Source organism: Oryzias latipes, chromosome 17, assembly GCF_053564925.1.
Source record: "Oryzias latipes strain Hd-rR chromosome 17, Olatipes_Hd-rR_3.1".
Taxonomy (NCBI): Eukaryota; Metazoa; Chordata; class Actinopteri; order Beloniformes; family Adrianichthyidae; genus Oryzias; species Oryzias latipes.
This window is the reverse complement of record NC_136253.1, coordinates 1,859,198-1,871,526: the sequence shown is the minus strand read 5'-3', so window position 1 is coordinate 1,871,526 and position 12,329 is coordinate 1,859,198. Positions and strand designations below refer to the sequence as shown.

The 12,329-nt window shown below is 38.2% G+C and overlaps 1 protein-coding gene across 26 annotated transcripts in view; it reads right to left on the bottom strand.

Annotated features, from left to right (window-relative positions):
• Positions 1–12,329, bottom strand: part of pard3ab (par-3 family cell polarity regulator alpha, b) — a 363,970-nt gene that overhangs the window by 319,386 nt on the left and 32,255 nt on the right. The window lies entirely within an intron of this gene.

Below are 12,329 nucleotides of genomic sequence, written 5' to 3'. Positions count from 1 at the left end.
TCACATTGCCTGCACTGTTTGGTTATGGATACTCAAAAAGGGCAACAAGACACCACAAACCTCATGAGCTCCTAGTAACAGTAACAGAAAGAGATTTGCATTTATTTGATTAGATGCATCTGAAAGAGAAAACTCCTTCCGCACATTTTAAGCATGGTTGACAACAAAGGCCGTTAGCCTCAGTTGTCACGTGCTACTAACATGTTCCACGGTGAATCTTATTGTGGATAAAAGGTTTCAATCAAGAACTAAAGAACATTCTCTTTAAGAATACAAAAAGGGTCAAATTCCAAGACAATGAGAAATTGAAGATTTCTTTAATTTCCAAGTTTCTATATCTTTGCTTTCTCATAATGCTTTAAAAAAGTTTTATATCAATCAAAAAACTTTTTCATACTATACCCTAAACATTTTTATCTTTTTAAGTCACTGCTTCTGGATGGGTGTTTGCATTCTCAGTTTTCTAAGATTATCCAGGGGAAATAAAGAGAAATTATCCCAAAAAAAGGAAATATCTAAAGTCAAAACTTAGATCAGTGCGATTACTCTTAAACCTCAACTTGAGGGGTCTCAGAGCATAATTTCACACATGTATCTTTTGCGGGGGGCGAAAAACAAGCTGCAAGATGTGGTAAGAATTGCACTATATTACAAAAGCTCTGTTGGTGGAGGAAGCACTTCTGAAATGATGATTGATTGTTATCAGGAGACAATCTTGAGGTTCCTTCATCTGGTTTCTGGCCGAATGTGAAGAAGGGATATCCCGTCTGTCAGCAGGGGAAGTCTGAGATTACAGCCTGCTTTGTTGAACCAGTTTGACCAATTTTAGATTGATCACTACCCTGAAGATAAGTCTTTGGCACTGATTTGTTCTTTTTTTTTAGGGTAACCATTTACGATTGACAAAACATCTTTCCACCCTGCTCTGAATAGTGGGTTGATGTTTAATGACATAAAACATAGAAACAAAGAAATGAATGTGGCATACAAACCAGATTTATCCCAACCCTTCACACAAGACGGCAGCCATTGTCATCAAATGACTTGATTCTTGATCAGGAATAGTATGGAATAATATAATAGACGCTTGTTGACGCTATAGACAGAAAGTAATTAATATTTTAAAGAAGCTCTTACTGTCAAAAAAATCTTAAAGCGGTTTTGGGGAAATTACCCAAAAAACTGGATTTACAAGTGGTCACTTTCATCTCATCTGTCAGTCTAAGGGGAGTAAATGTCCAACCATATCTGCTTATTTCATTCTCATAAAACCAAGGTTTGACCTTATACTGAGTTGTTTTATTTGCATATTTCCATTTCAGCCATTTGAATGTGAAAATATTTAATTATGGAGCTTCACTTTCTGCCAGGTTTTAGTTGTCCTGTAGATGGCTTCACATTGGTCAGCTTGAAGACTATTAGGTGCCCAGAACCGGCTGCCATACGAGTAGTAATTACCATCCCTCCACCATCATGCTTGCCATTTTATGGTATGTTTTAGCCAACAAGTATTTAACCCCAAATAGATTCTCACCAATTCCTTTCAGACAGCTCGAGGGTTGATTGCAGTATTATGCATGTACATCTTCATTTCTAAGACTGGAACATTTGTTTCACCAGGAGTGCATTGTTATATGGACAAGATAAAATCAACATCTCAGCTTCATTTAGCATCTATCAAATGGCAAACACACACACATGTACACATATATCTAATGGGATTTTTACAAGAAATCCTTTCAAACAGAACTATACTGCTGTACATTACATTTGCAGAGGCCAAGTAGAGTTTGGCATTTTCTAATATGTTGCCATACAACCAACCCCCATTAATCTTTGGTATACACCCTTCCAGATCTGTTTTCCACCAGCATTGATGCCAAATCAGCCAAGACGAGTTTTTGTGTTGGTTTCCCTAAGGAGGACAAACAAACCACCACCACAGAGACAAACTCAGCTGTATTTCCCCATTGATTCCATTTCAGCTTCTTCCACAAAAGAATGGATCAAATCAAAGGAAGAAGAGGTTATGTCTAAAAAAAAATCTCGTAAACTTCAAGTTCAACATAAGAAAGAGAAAATAATGTACATGAAATGTGTCCACCTCACAAGCAGGAAATTACCAGCGATTTAAGGAGAAAACTTAGCAAAAGAATGACATCCCATTAAAATTAAAAGTAAGAAAAAGGAGGATCCACCGTTTTTCTAAACTGTAATTTGACCAATCCTGGTTGACTGATATAAAGAAAACCTAGAAGCTGTCTGTTATAATATTTGAGACCACTTGAAAATGTTCACATTCATTAATAAAGTGGAAGATTGTTTGTGCTTTCCGCTACTTTTGAAGACTACCCCCTTCCAATTGCAGTAGTAGCACAAGACTGCTCTATTTGACAAGTTATTTGGGTCTTGGTCTCCAATATGTTTTTTTTCTAAATTTTCTAAACGACTTTTTTTTTTTACTTTGATTACCAAGTAATTTCTTTTTATAGCGGTTTTTCATTAGGAGTTTCGTTTCTTAATACCAGGTCCTATAGCCAATAGTTCTCTTGATTGCACATACCTACAAGATCTTTAAAGTTTAAAGCTTAGATTAAGAGTTTTCTTCCCAAGAACAGGCAGATGACTGGTTCCAAATGCAGCAGGTTTATTAACTCAGCTAAAAGTCCACAAATCTAAATCAGGTCGGGCAGGCAGGAGTCAATAACAGGCATAAGTTCATCAGAGGAGAGACAGGGTAGTCAAAATACAGGTGAAGGGTAGGGCAGGCAGCAGGCAAACAGAGTCAGGGTCAGGAGACAGAAGATCAGGTCCAGATATAATGCTCGGTAAGGAAGGCAGAATGGCACAAACAATACTTCAAACTGAGCTCAGCTCAGCGCAGAGCTTAAGTATGCTGTGGTTAATTGAGCGAAATGAGAGTGAACAATACAACCTTTTATTATGTTGTTGATAATTTAGAAGACATGAAAGAGGTGGTTCAAACAGTGTTAGAAAACATGAAAAAGTGGTTTGCTGTAAATAAATGATCACTGAACTGTGAAAAAACACAATTCATGGTATTTAGTAATAGGAATACAAATCTGAATATTTTGATTTAAAATAGAAGGTACTAAAATCCAATTTTCATTCTAAAAGTGAGGATGAATTATGTCTGGCAGTAACTATCGATATCATGTGATTCATTGATAAGTAAATTGAAAATATTCAAATATAATGACTTGGTTAACCTAAGCGATCTAACATATCTATGAAGACTGTCATTCATCCAGGTTGGTTCCATTGTAGTAGGTTTAGGGGATGTCATCAATTCAGGGGAAACTTCTACAGGCAGAGGCACGGCTGTGCTATGGGCTCTCCAATCTCACCCATTGTGGCCAATTTGTACATGGAAGAAGTCGAGAGAAGAGCCCTGGACTCTTTCCCAGGTACCACTCCAAGCCACTGGTTCAGATATGTGGACGACACGTGGGTCAAGATCAAAATCCAGGAAGTGGAGACTTTCACAGAACATATCAACGCAGTCGACAAGAACATCAAGTTCACCAGGGAAGACACAAAGGACAACACCCTAGCCTTTCTAGACTGTGCTGTGATCATTGGAGAGGACAGACAGCTCCAGGTTGAAGTTTACAGGAAGCCTACTCACACAGATCAGTACCTTTTATTTGACTCAAACCACCCTTTACAGCACAAACTAGGTGTCATCAGGACATTACAACACAGAGCCCAGGAGGTGCCCACAAGCTCTGACGGAAAGAAGAAGGAAGAGCAACATATCCACCAAGCCCTCCGAACCTGTGGATATCCCAAGTGGGCATTCACCAGATCCCAACATACAAGAAAACAAGACAAGAAGGAACAAGAGCCGAAACGGAACAGTATTTCAATTCCGTATATCTCAGGTCTGTCTGAAAAACTTAAAAGGATTTTCAAACAACATAACATCCCAGTTCATCTCAAACCAGTCAATACCCTCAGACAAAACTGGTTCATCCAAAGGACAAAATTCCCAGCTACAAACAGAGTAATGTTGTGTACTCTATCCACTGCAAAGAGAACTGCAATGAACAGTATATAGGAGAAACCAAACAACCTCTACAAAAGCAGCTTTACCAACATCGCAGAGCCAACCCAAGTGGACCTGAGTCTGCAGTGCATCTCCACCTGAAGGCCACAAACCACTCTTTCGAGGACAGTGAAGTCCGAATTCTAGCCATAGAGAAAGGATGGTTTGAGCGAGGAGTGAAAGAAGCCATCTTTGTCAAGAAGGATAAACCTTCTCTTAATAAGAATGGTGGTCTCAGGTTTATTCTTCCATCCATCTACGGCAGTGTCTTGAAACCTAAACAAACCAAACCAGTTCCACCTGAGTCGTTAACCGCTGAAAGAGAGGACCAATTTGGAGAGTGAGTCACTGGCTCCCCAACCCCCAGTTAAGGACAAAGGACTATTAACGACCCGAAACCATGTTGGCTAAGTGGACAATACCTCCAGTTTCAGGTCTGACTCCTCCCCCATGAACGCATGTATATACCAGCTCTTAGACCAGCTAATTCAGAATTGACAAAGCCTCTTGGATAAGAAGCGAAATGTCTTCTAACTTTAAAAACCAAGTCCAGATGACATCCCCTAAACCTACTACTAAGCGATCTAAAAGGAATGTACAAAGCTCGTCAAAATTCTCTGCCATATAAAATATGAACAGTATTTTAGAAAAAGGATAAGTTATTACAACCTAAAAGGTCATGAGGTTTTCTCATTGCCAAAATTAATAACAAGAATAATAAGAAAGATGTTTAATAAGAAAGATGTTTTTGAAGATGCCACTTCAAGCGGTTCGCATATGAAACGATCTGGGAAAAAAAGAAAAATCAGTAAAAGAAACTAAATCATCTATCACAAAAAACATGTAAAAAATGAACTACTACAAAAATACAACAATTACTTTATTATTTAACCATTGTTCTGGTGTAGAAAAGTAAAAAAGAAGATACCTTCTTTCTTAGATTTTATAATAAGAAAAATAAGGTTTTCTTATTTTCTATCAATTCCCCTGTAAAATTCGTCTTATATTGTTTTAATGTATGTTTTCGTGTGAAAACGAAATGAATAAATAATTAATTTTTAAAAAAGTCTTAAAACACAACAGGTTTTTGGATTTGGCTAGCTGGATTTTAACCAGCAAAATCATAATAAAAGACCATTGAATCCGCTTTTAAAATAGATCAAACATGATTGGATTAGGTCTTTGTCTACATTTATTTAAATCATAATGAATGTTTCAGCATGTAAAATTAACTTGTTAGCATTTCAATATTTTGATTCTCGTAGAAATCTGTTTTTGAGAAAGTCTCTGTCGTCTCTGTCGTTTGAAACAGTTGGGATAGGGTACAAATTTTGTCATTTAAATGCCAGGATTCTCCTTATATTACTCTGGTATAACAGTACTTCCCTGCGTGTTTTTTAAGACAAAACTTTATTGAAACCTTTTTTGACAACACAAACTCCACTCTTTTGGTACCAAAACTGTTCAGATAAATGCTGCACAAAACTGACCATTCCTCTTCCCATTCAGGATTTAAAAAAGGCTTTAAGGAGGTAAGGTGCATCAAACCACACCCAAACCCCAACTGACATCAGCATCTGAATAACAAATTCTACCTTGTGTACAAACCACAACCAATTCAGTTCTGAGGCCCCGCGTTATCCAAAGGACTGGGAGATGCAGGACAACTGGATTTGCTGAAATGGGAGCATTGGAGCAGTTGGTCAAACCGACACCGCCGTGCATGCGATTATTTTGTAAAACGTACTCATTTAGAGTCAAACGCTGTCTGTACACAGACATCATGTGACCGTTTAACAGCAATGTCAGAGTGGAGAGAGTCTGAGACAACATCGTGTTGTATTTTTTCAGCTTGTCAGCTGGCTACATGTTAACTCTGTCTGTGGGAAATCGCTGGTTCAAAGCTAACTTCATTAATATGAAAGAACAGCAGTGCAGATGCCGCCAAAGCAGCACACCAAAAGGCTTTACAACAAATTCAGCATACCTGAAGTGATGGGATAAGAACAACCAGCAACACGCTAGTGAACTCTCACCGTTCTTTCTGAAAAACTGTGGCCTGAGTGCTGACTGGTACCGATCATATTTCACCTGTGTCTAAATGCATCGACTATCTGTTTACACTGAATGAAAATGTGAGCCTCATTCTATTCTGATCACATACCAGCCGCTATTTTGACTTTTAATTTTGTAATTATTTTGGTATTTTTGGACATTTACTTACTATATTTTCCACACTATAAAGGTGCACTTAAAAGTCTTCATCTTTTTCAATCATTGTGCGTCTTAAAATGCAGAACGCCTTTTATATGGAATAATTCTGGTTGTGTTTACTGATGTTAAAGCAAAGTACATAGGGCTCTGTCAAAATGCTAGTCTGTATTTTGTACAACTTTGCAAACACTGTTGGGTGTTATTAGAAATACCCTAACGCAGCTAGCTTGTTTACAATGTAGTGGTGTCAGACTGCATTTTTTTATGTGTTAGTAAGAAGGTTATGAGTTAGTGTAGTTACAATAACTTTAATTTAGTGGTACCAGTCTGTTTTTTTACGTGTTACAAACAAGGTTGGGAGTTCCAGGTGTTGTAAAATATGTTTAACGTTTCGTGGCTAGCATGTTGTAAAGCTATTTTGATATCTAGCCCTTAATTCTCTTATGGCTTCAGACCAAAGCTTATCACAAAGGAGAAGGATACAATAAACAGTTGAATACCGTATATATTCACAACCATAAGGCGCACTTAAAAGCCTTACATTTTCTCCAAAATGTAGGGGGTGCCCTATGAAACGGTGCGTTGTGGGACGTAGAGGAAGTCGGCATGAGAACGAGGGAGGGAGGTGTGGGCGTGAACAACATTGTTTACAACATGACTGAAGCACAGTTTAAACTGCAGCTACGCAGAGGAACATGGGAACAGTTGCAGAAAATTCAAGACGAATGAATCCATGGTTCACAAGTGGAGGAAGCTGGAAAAGAAACTCCGACAAGTCAAGATGTTGAGTTTTTGCAGAAAAAAGGCGACTCGAGTGATGGATTACCGATCAGCTTGGAGAAGTTTCTCTGTGGTCACCAATCACGACTGAAGGGGGTAACGCTTACAGAGGAAGCTTTTGCTTTCGTTTTATGAAACGCCGTCATCTTTCCATACGCATGCATAGCGATATGCACAACGGGGCACGGTTTTTATTGTTGTAGGGGGCAGCATTGCGCAAGTTACGCTACAATTTGTGAATGGATTGTAGAAGCTTGCATGTTTCACCGGTATGTTTTAACGTCCCCGTGCCTTAAAACCTAGTGTGCCCTTTGTATGTGTCAAATACCAAAAATCTGAGAGTGCGCCGTATAACCCAGTGCGCCCTATGGTCGTGACAATACGGTCATCAGTATTTTTCTCTGTAAAACATCTGTGCTGGATCAATTAAGAAGAGATGAGATAATCTGAGATATCAATAACAAAATGGGTTAGACTGGAATTAACTGGCCAGATTCCCTACGTGTCTATTTATAGTCAAATGAGGTAACAATAGGTTATGGTGCATCTATATTTAAATATTAATATATAGCAGATATTTTATAGTTTAGCAAAAACATGTGCGTCAAGAGTAAATCCTTGTGTTCTATTATACTTTTATTGACTTTTTCTGATCAAAAACAATTGAGCAGTCATTCTCTCTCCACTTCACATCACTACACATCAACAACTCCTCTTCATGCAGAAAAACCTGCATCTGCTGCAGTTTAATCTACCTCTCATCACAAGATACTTGTGTGTCCATGGAGCGATGCCTGAGCAAGCGCCCATGCGGACCAGAGGCAAACAGGTAAAACCGACAGGCAGGTCCTGAGAAGCAGAAAACTAGATGCCCTGCAGGCACAGGCTCTGTTGTGCAATTTTTGTGGATGCACATTAAACAGACATTAGTTACATATGTTCCCCTCATGTCCATATGTGCAACAGCAAAGCAGCACGGCAGCTCTCTAGAAACTAGGCTGAAAAATATGTCTTTGGAAGATAGGAGGAAAATTGAAAACTCAAAAAGAGTCATCAGAAGGTGCAGAAAATCTACTTTGAGGACTACTATCTGCTGCGCACCCATAAGGCTCTCCGAATACATGATGAAACAAAACATTCACCATTGTTTTTTTCCACAGTTCCCGGAAACACAATCCACAACCGTAGGAAATCCGTGAGGGTATTATTATTTTTTTCAGGGGCCAGAAATATGAAAATGAAAAAAAAAAATAAACTTTTTATTTGCTTCATAGGATCACATAAGATTAGGCTTAAAGTTTTTAATCTTTTTCTAATACAAAGAGGACATTCATTAGAGGTTTCTGTGCATCCAAGGGGTATAGATGCCTCAAAACATCTACAGGCAGCAATTGCTGCACTGGTTTAACCGCTGGAAGTTCAACACTGCTGACATAAGAGGATGAACTCCCCGTCAGGATCATGTCTGCTACAATGACTCATAATAATGACACAATAGGAGATTTACAGAAATCAGTCAACAAGAGCAACAGAAACCTGTTTAAAAGTTCTGGGACACTTTGGAACAACAAAGAGAACCATTGTGCACAAATGGAGAAAGCTTAAAGATCCAATCCAATAAAAATAGTGTTTTTGGTGTTTGTAACATGTTATTGTGGCATTTTTCTGATGATGGAGGACATATACAGTTATATAGTATAAAGAAAATTAAACTCAAAATTTAGTATGTTTTTTATTGAAATTGTTGTGAAACAGACAAAGAAATGATATTGGAAAACGCTCTTTGTGATCTGCAAATAAGCCCTTTTTCCAAAGCATAGGCGGGCAACAAGCTATCTGCTCTGCTCCTTCAGGATGCCACCACTTGTAGACGATTAAATCCATGTACGTCTTTGTTTTTCCTCATATGAGCTAGCAGGTGGTTCAACTCTGTAGGGCTGGATAGCTCCGGTATTGCTCACCATTTTTGTTGCACAGCTAATGTTCCCTTGGGAGCGTAATGGGCTGTAAGCTAGTGGGAGACCATGTAAAAAGATAGCTCACGGCTATGGGTGATGGAAAATGGGGGCGGGGTTGCTCTGTTTACACTGCAAGTCAGTGGTGAATTTCTAATGATTTTTTTGTTTTTGGAGTTTGCCTAAAAAAACGCATAATCACGATTAAAACAGCACTGCGACCGAAGTCCTATTACACAACAGGACAAAACTTTCATCATTTCATTTTTGAATTTCTGAGTATTTCTCGGTTTAAATAGCTGTCGATCAAGCTGTCACAAAGACGCTTTGTATCAGTTAATGAGCCATTTTGATGTCTCAACGCCCCAAGAGCGCATGCGCAAGCTCCCTGATCTGCCCCCCCCAAGCGTGCACAGGCTCAAGTGAGCGTACCCACCTTCACCCAACAGTAGCCGGGACAGGCCTTGGAAAACCTGCCCCAAATGGAAACTGCAGGTTCAAAAAATGAATAGGAGTTCAGGAGGAGAACTATTGGATCAATCCACCATATTGGATGTGCATTTTACCTGCTGTCATTGAAAACGTCACATGCTCAAAGCCGAGTCCCTGATTGGTTGAAGTGACGTGGCACATCACCCAAAATGCGCCACAGGACCTTAGATCACGTCTGTGTCGCCTCAGCTGTGGGAATTGTATTTGGTGTGAGCCCAGCTTAACCATAGCCCGTAAGCCTAAACGTAACCCTTCTTCTGGTGGTTCCATGTGGCCAAGAAAAAAGTTCATGCCATGTTTCAAAAATCACGTGCAAATAGTCACCTTCTTAATGTCATGTCATTTTATTTGCTGTGCAAGTGAATTCAAAATCAGCTAGCATAAAATCAGTTATTAGCCACAGCCGGTGTTTGCTGGTGCAATGTAGCCTAAATTAGAGTGTAATTAAAAGCATTTTTCCTGGGCTTATCAAAGTTCTTTTTGTGTGTATTTTATTAAACGTCAGGGTCTGATACACACGTTCATTTTGCCATTCGGCACATTGTTCAAAAAGTGTCGATTTGAAACCAAAATGTCAATTTACATTGTTTCTTAATTGCTAAAGATATACGTTTGACAATAGAGAGTCATTCTGAGTCTTATGTGCCCCCCCCTCCCCCTTTGTGTCAAGCTCTTCACTCATGCAGGACATAGCCATCATCATCAGAAAGGGGGGGGGGGGGGGGTGTCAAGAGCTCAGCACCAACGGCCATGCCCATGTAGAGAAGATTTTGGAAACAGTGGCTTCAGATAAATATGAATTATGGCTTTTCAAGACATTTAACTTCGTGGTATTAATTCAATATTTTGGAATTTATAACAAGTCCTAAAGTGAAGAACTAAGATATTACTCTTAAAGAAGGAAAAACTGAAGAAGAAACATATTTGTAAAGACATAACCACTGAGCATGGGAATTGGGTGTGCCCCATGATCGTAAGATTGCAGGTTCGATTCCCGCCTTGCACGCCCATGAGTCGATGTGTCCTTGGGCAAGACACTGAAACCCAGCTTGCCTCTGGTGGGATGTTGGCGCCAGTGTTCGGCAGTGGAGCCGCCACCAGTGTGTGAATGTGTGTGTGACTGTAAAGCCTTGTAGGTAGAAAAGCGCTATATAAGTATATGCCATTTACCAATTGAGAAGATTATTTCTTTTAAAACATTTAACAAGATGTAAAAAGTGTGTGTGAAAAAAATATATTTTTTACTGAATATTTCAATGGGTAATAGTTAAGACAATCTAGACATTGTATAAATATTTTATAAGAAAAATAAATCAATGTAATTTGTAGTGTCTCCATTTTCATACCAGAAGCTTCAAAAAAATCTTAAAAAATTAAAATTAAAATTATAACTAAATGTGAAATTCTAGTATAAGTACCAAAATAACTTATTTTGAAATACTCTTTTATTTCCAGTGTTGACATTGGAAAGCACTGTCTACAGTCAGACTGACTCCCCAGTCAGTGCGACACTGATCAAAACTATCCAAACTTCATAGCAGCGATATAAGTGGGTCGAGCAAGAACCTGACTGATGTGAAACTTTCTCTGAAAGTGACTCTGGGGCTTTTTTTGTCACACAGCAGGAGAGGCTCCTGCAGTAGACATGCAAAGACTAACAAACATGTAGTCTGCACTTCCAATCACTTTAAATGCAAATAAGAAAGTAGAAAGTTGTACCATGTCTGCTAAAGTAGCTTTGGGGGCATAACATGAAAGGCAGAGGAGAGGGCTGGGTTAGTTGCCAGTCAGTATTTCATATTACTATCCAGGTTTCAACATAAAAAAAGAAATCCCCACAATAAGAACACAGCAGTCACTCAGCTGCTGACTCTGGGATTGTTTTATTTTTAGCCTGTCCTGGCATGGCCAGCAACTGCTAGAAAAGTGTGAAAAATGATCCAGAAAAAGAAAGAAGTTTTAAGCTTTATCTGTTGGCAGTATTCTAAAGAGTTTTCTTTTATGACAACCCTATTCGTTCTACAGACCAAAAATCATTTCAAAATAAATGCAGCATTGGAGTTAGTTTGAATTTTTCAATTATGTAACAGAATTTCAGAAAGAATAGTTTTGTTGCATTAATTTCTTCCTATCTAAATAAAAACCTTTCAAACAACCTTAGTAAAAATGAATTAAGCCCACCAAACTATAGCAATAAAAAATAAATCAAGGGGCATTTGATGTGATTATAAAAAATACATTTTTATGGCTCATTTTTTGTAACACAGATCATTTTTAGCAGTGTTGCAGAAAAACAAAAACCAGAAAACAATAAGTGAAATTTTTGTACTTCATTTTTATTTTCTGCATGAATTAAGTGTTTTGCATATAAATAAGATCAATTTTGACAATCATTGCAGACAAAACTGCATTTCAGCACCATGTGGGTATCCGTATTCTGTGAGAAACTTCTATACCTCCACTGCCAGCCGCTATCAAGCAGATTTTTTGGTTATAGTTGTTATAGTCAGTTGTTTATTTGTTTTTCCAACCTGGTCAATGTTCAAAACAATTTAGAACACATAGAATAGAATATGGGGATACATTTGGCTTGAAATTTATGTTTCAATACTTAATAAAAGGTGCAACTCTTTTTAAAAATGTTTTCAAGTTTTATTTTGAAAACTTCTAACATTGCAGACATTTGAAATAAATGTGCAACTCAGTATAGAAAATCCTAAGTATTTCCACTCTTGCATAAGACCATTTAAGATTCATAGATGTCTGAAATCTGTAATATTACTCTCAAGAATAAATACAAAAGAGAGCTCTAAAATTGG